Below are 10507 nucleotides of genomic sequence, written 5' to 3'. Positions count from 1 at the left end.
TGAAGGAATCCTTTGATCAATTTATAGGGTGAGTCGAGATGAATCAAGGGATGCAGCGATTAGCCCCCGAATGCGTTGGTGAAAGTGATTGATGACAAAACAGAGTACCGTCCCTTATAGTGACACCTTCATGTGACGGTCACATTTATGTCACTTTACAACGAACACTACTTTCCTATCCACTAAAACATCAATTTTGCACACCCTGTAATTTGTTTACTGTGTATTGTAATTAATTGAATGCAATGTTATCGACGATCGATGAGCGAAAAGGGTGAAAGAAAATAAATCTGAGTGTGACACATGATAAACCGATCTGTTGTTATCAATGATAACAAAGAAGAATAAAAGCACTTTTATCTCTTTTACTTTGAATACATTTTCCTCTATCTGTTATTTCCCCAATTTGTTTTATTTGAGATCAGACAACAATAATACGCGAAGAGTTTGCTTGCAATTATTGTTACCTGAAACCTAGAAACATCCCTAAAAGTGGCTTGACTTGTAAAAAACTTTACTCGTGTTTTAAAGCAATAATGTCATAAACTGTAGCAAAGTGCCATTTAGAACTTAAAGTTTTTTAATATTCGTAACATGATATTTGGTCGTAACAAATTGAATTATAAACTTTTTCCCCGGAAGGGATGGTTAAAATTACACACTTATTAGGTGATGCTTGTTTAATGAACTAACTTTCATTTTAATTATATTGCTGTGTTTCGATGATTTAATGAAGTTAATAATACCTACATATACCGTGTCGTAGCTTGTAAATTCAATAGTCTAATATGTGTAACTTTTTAACTCAGATTATTACGCCTAGTTTCCTTAGTAATTTTACTATTTTTTCAACAAAATTCAGCAAAAACTATCATAACAATTATCGAAATTTTATGGTTTTAAAGAAAATAATACAGGTATTCAAGAAAAGTCTAATAATAATAATAATAATTAATTAATTTTACATCCAAAATCACTCTTTGCATCTGAACTATCTTCTCCATCTTCTCCACTATTACTTCCAGATGCCATTCGTTACTTAAATAATTATCTTCATTTGTCCTTACGCGCTTACACATATGTTTCCAAATTTTGTCATATTTAGTAACATTAGAAAATTTATTTTGTGCCAAAATTTTTGCAGCTTCAAGCTTAAAAGTTACATTATTTTTCGCAATTCTTTACTATTCCCCAGATGTTCTCTATAGGATTAAGATCAGGGTAAAAAGTTGTTTTACGGAAAGATTCGAAAGAGATATCGTAAATTAAATTTTAAACATTATTTATTATAAAAAAGAACATATGTTACAGATGTAGACTACACTAATAATAATTTTTCTAGTAAATCTTCAGTTTATGTTCCTATTTTCTATGCATTTTTTTCAACTGGCTCACATTTTTTAAGAAATCATAAAAAGGGTAGTTTTCCTTATTTTTGGCATAAAAATCTGGCTCACATTTTTAAAAAGGCCATAAAGAATTGATGTTTCAATAAATAAATTGGGCTTAAAACAGGTCATTTTCTTAATTTTTTGTGTTTTTGAAAAGACTTCAATAGGCTGTTTTTCAAACTGGACCAACTTCAATGACTAAAACTTGAAAATCGACTCATTTTCTAAAAAAAATGATGATTTTGGGAAAATCTGAGTTAGAAGTTAGGGGTTAAAAATAAGGGTAAAAAGTCAAACGTTGTTTTTGATGTTTAGATTGAAGTACGGGTTTTTGATGAAAAAAAAATGCATAGAAAACGGGAAAATCACTAAGGAAATTAGGCATAATAGTCTGAGTTAAAAAGTTACACATATGACTACTAAATTCCTATTTGTTGAATATGATAGAAATTAATTTGATTATATTTTGAGTTGTAAGTATTCTTTAAAAGTATACATTTTAAATTTATACTTTCCAAATACTGATTAAGTAATTAATAATGATCGTTCAAATATCTTTTAAAATGAATCAAACCAATTATCAGTGTCGAGTCTTAGTATGCAACCAATTCAACTAAGCTGCTTCACAAACTAATAATGTAATAATGTAATGTAATTAAATTATCTTGATTCAGTGCTTTTCATACTGTTTTTATTAAGTTAATTATATAAATTATATACTTATAAATTATATACTTACTTATATACTTATAAATTATATATTCTTTAAATTCACGTAGGTAAAAAGCTAAAACCCAATTTAAACATTATTTATTTTAAAAATCATCTGAAAGGAGAGATAACTATTTTTGCTTTTTTTCTGAAATAAAAGTCAGAAATGCATCTGTCGTAGTGTTTTTATTATTGTCAGATTGCGTTGGGAAAATACTGTACTAAAACGTTGCAATTACATTTAATTTAGTGAGAATCAATGAGACCTTTTTTTGTAAAAAAATTACACTTATCTTACTTACTAAATTACCAAAAATTTAACATTTGTCGAATGCAATGTTAAAAAATTAAGAGAATAATAAAAAGTCTCCAAGGCGATTTATGTGGGCTGTCTTAATTTAAAAAAATATGGTACTCAAGTGGGGCCTAAAATAACGTAGCTTACGCCTTAATCTTGTGATAACATTAACGTGTGCTTTTTCTCCCTTGGACTAATATATCGTAGTCTATGAGCCCATTAACAATGGGGAAAGCTCGGCGATAAGCTGAGGAAACTGCTTAATACAAGAAACAAATGCTTCGTTAACTGCACTATTCCTCAATCTTCATAATAATCTCTTTCATAATTTTTGTTTTCTTTGTCTGTACTCTTTTATGAACGTAATTGTCCCAGAATGAAGTAGTTTTTGAGAGCTTACCTAATTAAAATGTCATGTTAAATGAAGTTCGCAGCGACAAAAAGTATAAAATATGCGGAACACTGCTTTATTCGCTGATTCTCAATTTTTCCTAGTCGAATTCCTTTTGTCCCGTAACAAATTCGTTAGTGTTCCACTTAATCTCCACACTTGAAATATAGCCTCTCGTACGTTCACTTTCAGATATCAGCGTTTTTGTAACATCTGGTCAAGTTTAGGCAAGGATTCGGTTCACCAAAACACTTCATATTTTATATTTGTTGTGGTGGTTAACATGTGGTGCGGAACAGGGCAAGTAATATTCGCTTTGAGCGTGATCTGAAAATTGGACAGGCCCTTGTTTTCGGAGAATTGATGCAAATTTTCATGGGGGTGATAAGATAGGCCGCATTCGGCTGTTTTTAGACAGGTTATTCTCGGTTTTGTAAAAAACATTACTTTTACAATTTTTGTATTAAAATGTACCTACTTTAATTTAAAATTGTTGATAGGTTTTTAGTAATGTCATTCAGTTTTTAAATGTAGTTCATTTAACAAGAAAATATTCAGCAATACAAGACAATATTAAATATATGCAATATAAAATAAAAAAAACTCATAAATCTAGTTGTGAAACAAGAAGAAATATTAATACCTGTTCATGACTTGAAAAAAGATTACACTCGCATAAGAAGTGTTTGCAATATAAATTAGAGTAAATAGAAGACATCGAGCTTTCGAGAAAAAATAAACTTACAAAAAAGACAAGATTTTAATATTATGAGACATCTTTTGTCAGAAAGAAAGTTTAATTATAATTTATTGTATCCTGATTCACAAAATAATCACAATATATAAGTAAGTAACAAAGCACTTTCTTATCAAAGACCATACCATTACAAAAGAGCACATTTGATAAATTTTTTATTAAAAAAAAAGATGTTCAAAGCCATTTGTTTTCACTTAATATTTCACTTATGAAAATAATTTTTTTGTAAAATATTCTCCAACTTTACAAAAGCAAATCTAAGATTAAATGTTTGTCTACTATTGTTGTTGTAGAATAACTTGACAACAAATAAGGATCCTTAGAACCTCTTCAAAACGAATAAAATTACCGTTCTCGTCTCAACTTAGTAAACTTTGCAAAGTAAATCTATCTCAAATTATTAATAAACGGTGTACATCCTTACTTCGAAACTTCCAAGAAAAAGTTTTAGTAAAATAGCAAACTATTCATAACTACATTAAAGGTTATTAAAATATATTTCTGTACACTAAACCAATTTTTTAACAATATTATATTGTTATTCAACAAGAATATCGCGTTTCTGTTTTTCATCATTTTAACCACACCTAGAGTATTGCATGCATCCATGTAATATTCTTATAGTAAATGCACCAACATTCCGTACAAAATGCTATATTAATAATAATTATTTATAATACTTGTCTGCTTTAATACAATTTTTACATAAAGTATGTTTACTAAATAAAAAGTATTGAATTACTTTCCAAGTAATCACAATCAAAATTAATTAACATAATAGGTACATAATTTTACTTACTACTTCTGGTCGAATAATTTACCGAGATTTATGTTAAATAAAGTCTGATTATGAAGCAGTTGTTTGAGAACGCAAACTAAAAGTAAATTAGCTATGTTATTTTTACAAAATTGAATCAACGTTTCACTTCATAAATAACACTCATCAAGCCACTAAAATAATTTAATGAATCAGTTAAATTATTTTAACAGTCTATAATTCTGTAACCATAACGGACATTTAATCAGCTTTCTTTTACTAAATTTAAGAAAGGTGAAAATAAATTTTCTAGAGCAAATACCACGTAGAAAATTTATTCGTACCGTGTTCTAAGAAATGGATGATGCAACTCTTATCTTTGTGTAAAATACACCAGGAGGATGCATTTATCTTGGCTCTGAAATCCTAAAACCCATCCAATATTTTAAGAGTATTTTGTACAAACAAAAGTTTAAAAGAATCATGAAAAACCAAGAGAACGACAACTAAAGAATTTTAATCCAATCAGTCTAGAATTCGCAAGCTAAAAGCAGCCGACAAACGAGTCTCATGTTGATATCTATTTAGTCCGGAGTGGGTAATCCGGACTCTGCCCGGATTTTAAGAGAATGCTATCGACAGAACGAGTAAACTACAATCGTAAACCAACTCAATTGTAATAAAAGTATCTGGCCTTAGACCAGGGTATCCATTCCCTCTTTTTATATTCCACGAGAAACAGCTCTGTGTTATCAGGTAATATTCAGTACTGTAGTTTATTACAAGACGAAACGTGACAAAAAGTATATAACACATGATTGAAAAAATTTAGGTTAAAACAAGGTACATTAAACTCCATAAAATGCCAGACTTGGCTTATTTATTGTAGTACTTTGACACGCGCTGATATTTTATGTAATACATTGTAGACGATATCTTTTTATTCTCTTTTATGGGTTAAAAAGATGAAAGATCGAGGGAGAGCGGTAAATGCAAAATGCAAGTTGTCTGCTAAAACGTAATGATTTAAATTGTTCACAGAAAATACAGAACCTTCCAAATAAAAATTGGGAAGCTTTACCTAATATTAAATTAGACCATTCTACCTGAAATTACGACAGTGGTACAAAATAATTAATTACTAAAATAATTACTTACAGTAATAATTAGTAATTACAATTTTAAAGTATGAACGACGAAGGAGCAAGAGCAAGAAAAAAAAATCGTATTATTTAAGAAATTCCAAACTATGACAGTGGAGTGGAGCTGACATCGAATCGCTTAGAAAATCAAAAATATTTAGATTATTCCTTAACCTACCTTATTTTACGGATGGAAATGGTAAAAAAAACCTTTGATTAACACTTTTATGCACAATCAATGCAACTTTTGTAAATAAAGGACCTCTAAGTGTCCGAATTTTTTGCAAAATTGTGATGTTAATTGCGTGCGACAGTTGGTCAGCCATTTCAGAAGCGGGGAGTTTAAAAATTTAAGAATAAACGTAAGGATTGTAAATATTGTCAGTATTGTGATTGGCTAGTTTAAGGTCGGCCATTATAATGATGTTAGAAACCAATCATTTTAGACTTTTGAATTCATTCAAAAATTTTGGATGTGATTGATTCGTTTGAGATCAACCATTATATTTAATAACATGAGAAACTAATTACTTGAAATATTTATTGGATCTAAAATTTAAATCAATTATTGATTAAACACACAGACATGCAAGAAAATGAGAGTAATAATAGAGTTACCTATTTATGTAATCAACGAAGAAAGTTATTTCCGAAAATATGGGATGGAAGGGAGTAATTATTCTTCCCAGGAAGAGACTTTTTCTTTGGAAAATGAAGGGACACTCGTAGGGAGTGAATTTTTCCTTCTTTTAAAACCCCCTTTTTATGAAGTTGGTTTTGGCGCTTATTGAAAATGCTGTTAGATTTAAAAACTTTGATTATCAAACTTGTATCCAGGTGCCTGAATACACGACAAAAATAACCACAATTTTTTTATTGCAAATCCACAACTTTTGGTTTGAAAATCGGCTTTTATGTTTTATTGTCGGCTATTACATGTTTGATTGGAAAATTGCATTTACTTTTTACGCCCCTGGGATACCGCTTATCGCGCCTTATCCCCGTCCTAATCGATATTTTACGAGTGTAGTTTCTATAACACCGTTTATTTTATTTTATATACAGGCTGTATGAGAAATACGAGTGTTAATTTTAACACGCGAAAGAACTCACCAAGTAAAACAATTTTTCGATATAACATTTTGAAAAATTCTTAAAAATTGTTTTTATTGTTTTCCTCCATAATTTTGTGTAAACGAGTCGTTCAATGTTAATAAATAATCACAACAATGCAGTTTTTTAATGTAGTTCTGTTTCTATCACAACGAAAATATTTCGGAATTTTTTATTTAATACCCATAGGCGCGTATACGTTTAGATATGTTCTCCAAATTTTAAATAAAATTTGAAAGCTTTTATTCAAAAATTACAAATAGAAAAAATATATTATTTATCGAGATGTGTTACATGTTAAAATTAACACACACATTTCTGACACACTTGTATATTGTAAAAGTTAAATCAAAATAAAGTACAAAGTCAAAAAATGGAATGTTAATAGTTTGAAGTTTAAAGTTATTAAATTCGTATTTTGTAGCTTGCTTGAGGGTTCTAGTCAACAAACGCCGGATTAGCATTCCGGCAACGCTATTCCAGCAATGACTTATTGTCTAAGGTAGTAAAATCATCAAATTTTAATGTGACATTTGCATATAAATTAAACACCAACTTCTCGTTTAAGTTTATGACGAAAAGTCGATGTTATCTGAAAAACTTATTGAAGCGCACATTTATGCGTTTTTAAAAATAAATCACATAAATATAAAGACCATAAAAATGGGGTGGAATCTAGGTGCTTTACTGCAACATGCCGCCATAAAATGAGAATACTGTTTGTATAACCATGTCTGAACATAATTTAAGCTTTCCACCAAACGATTTATGCAAATGGCCATCGGACAAATTGGTGATAGCATCGATAGAATTCGACCCAAGGGAATTTATCTTGAGAACTAAATCCCCACTTTGGATTTGCTGAATACTAATACCACCATCCGGAAGAAAAATTACCTTGCGTGTAAAAATATTGACCACTCTTGTTGTAGAACCTGCCAGTTTACGATTAAATAACTGCCGAAAACTCCCGAATTGGGGTGCTCTATGGAAAGTGGCCAGAAATTGTTTATTTCTATTTTATAGAGGGATTATGTAGTTTGCTGCGATGCCTCACCCCAAAAATGTAAATTTAGGTGCTAAACCTGAACGGTTCGAAATAAGATATATAGGGTGAGGGTGTATCCCAATGTGATATCGCATTTGTCACAGATTTCTCTCCAAACACAAGATATACTCTAAATGCGCAATTCTAGTTAAGACCAACTTTAAGAAACAAATCTTTTTTTGTGTTTCGCATTAGCATGCATCCAAGCTCATCCCTGACGGGTAAAATCAAATATTTGGGCTTGTCATAGCGAAGCACAAGTTAAACCCATGTCTAAAACGTCCCTTCACATTTGTAAAACTATCACACTTCAACATCTTAACATCATTTATTGTTAGGTCCTTCTGCTTCGATTCACGTGTAGACGGAACGTGACGAAACATCTTAATAAGTTTCCTCTTTTTTTTCACTCCCTTTCACGCAACATACAACACGCAATAAAATTTTCTTCGAGAATAATTTCGATGAAATTGCCTCAAGACGAGTTTTCTTAAATTCAATTTCATGTTTTATAAAAGACATCTTTATCACAATCAGCGCTTTAATTAATGGCCCCGTCGTTCAAGTGTCAAATACACCAACATTTACTGTTCTGCTAATGAACAAGTGTTAAGTGCACGAATGACGCGAATTTTTCATAAAGTGGGCGACTCAGCAAGAAAGGTGTCTAGGAACTTTGAAAATTTTAAACTTGCCTCAGGTTTGCTGGTTTTATATTGAAAAACTCATTTTAATTTGTTATTTTTCAAATTTTTCTAACAAATGACTCATTATTTATATCTCATTTTGTGGTTTAATCTGAAATTCGTACTCTAAAAATAAAATAATATTTTTCAGCAAAGCTTTTTTTACTTCGGGGTGATTCTATTTCATTGCTGTCATCCCGAGGTAAAACGTTACGTATTCATGCCTCCCGTGGGCATTAGACAGGTGAGGCATTAGGATGCGAATCGCGAGTAGGACAATATATCAACTATCATTCCGTAACGCCACCAAGGGCTCTGCTGTCGACATATTGAGAAATGCCTTTTAATAAAAATCGCGCGCCTGCAGTTTCCGATTGCTTTGCTGTTGATATTTCCAACGGTGATTCTAAACATGTTTTATTGCTATAACGCCTCAGCGCCTTGCCCAAAGAGCTAATACAAACTGAAAAAAAAAACACATTTGACCAAAATGTTATATTCTTCTCTTGCATTAATATTTTGTTTTAATTTTTGACTTATTGTAAAGTATTTTTCTTTGAGAAACAAGTTAAAGAAAGTACTGTTTTTAATAAATATTCCTAAATCTTTTTATTAAGTAATAAAGATGATGAGGTTTAAACACTTGATTATTTCATGATGTATTGTCTTTAATCAAAATAGATTTGAATAAAAAAGGATATTAAATTTATGTAATTATTTAAAATGTTTTATCTTGGTTAGMTTTTTTTTTTTAATACATAATTTTGGTGGATGCGCCGGGTTAGTAAAACATGTTTAAATTTTTATCTTTTACTTAAATAGTTAGAACAATTTGATTAAAAAACAAAAAAAACAAACTAAAATTTTGTTAATTGAATCAAGTCATATACTTTGCATTTGAAAATTTATCGCAAATTAAAATTATATTGCAATTAAATGTGTGTATACTATCTAATAAGTACAAGAATGTCCACAATGTTGAGAGAAATTTTCAATTTTTTATAAATTCGTAAATCAAGTCGCAAATACTAATAACAACTGTTTTAATGTAATACTTAACAAATTATGTCAAAATAGGAAAATAGGAATTTATAACATTAGTTTTTGTATACTTAAAAAATTTTGTTTTTTAAACAGTTTGTTAGTTCTGATCAAAAATTTATTTATAATTTATTTTAAATCTATAATTTATTATAAATTTATATTTATAATGAAAAATATATGTTTTTTTATTTTTTTATATATATAAAAGGGGCCACTTTCTGGTGTTTTATAAGAAGGTGAGTTTTGATATCAAGGCTGTAATATTATGACCTTTTATTTCGCCTAACTTACCTACATAACATAACACCAGAACATTAGAAATAAGTAAATAAAATAATAATTATTTATGAGTGTAAATCGAACGCTTTATTTCACGAGTGGATTTTTAAACTACGAGTGTTAACGAGTGGAAGTGGAATAAATGAACCGATTTACACAAAGACCAGTTAAATACAACATTTTATTATTCGAATTAGACTCGCCAACAACGCTTAAAATTGCTTTAAATTTGTTAAAAATTATCTGACGTTTCATATTGAAAAATTACACAAGAGAAAAACCGTAAATTTTGACAGTGTCGAAGAATAAATATGTTTAGTAAAATATAAATTCAAACACACAAAAAATTTCTATTAAAAATAAATAAATAAAATAAATCAGTTTCAATATTTTTATTTCATTCGTGGAACATTTTTTGCCGAGACAAATTGGATGAGTGAATTCTCTAGAGTAAAAAAGTAATTTTTCAGAACGTGTTAATTAAAACATGCGATAAATTTTAAATTTAATCTATGTTATTAAAAACACTAGAGAATGTTAAGAGCCAATCCATAAATTAATATTACATGCGCAACTTCATTTGGAATGAAAGCTTTTAGATAGAATAAGAGTATTAGAATTCTATACAATTTTGCTGTTTTAACAATTTCAAACCGAATACGGTCTTATCATTTATCTGATTTAAGTTTTTCAACGGAAAACTAGACACATTTAACTGCAATAGAATTTATAAAATTCTTAAATTTGCATATTTTAGTCAGAAAAGTCAGAACATTGAAACATATAGTGGTGCAGGTAGCCTGCTGCATATTTATGTGCTTGAAGTTAACTTGCGCTAGTTTATGATTTAACAGAGACATAAAATGAAATGTGGTAATTGAAAGAATGAC

This window comes from Tribolium madens, unplaced genomic scaffold, assembly GCF_015345945.1.
Source record: "Tribolium madens isolate multiple individuals breed KSU strain unplaced genomic scaffold, Tmad_KSU_1.1 Scaffold_3;HRSCAF=73;Tcas5.2_LG2, whole genome shotgun sequence".
In the NCBI taxonomy this organism is placed as follows: Eukaryota; Metazoa; Arthropoda; class Insecta; order Coleoptera; family Tenebrionidae; genus Tribolium; species Tribolium madens.
Note: the sequence above shows the minus strand (reverse complement) of the source record.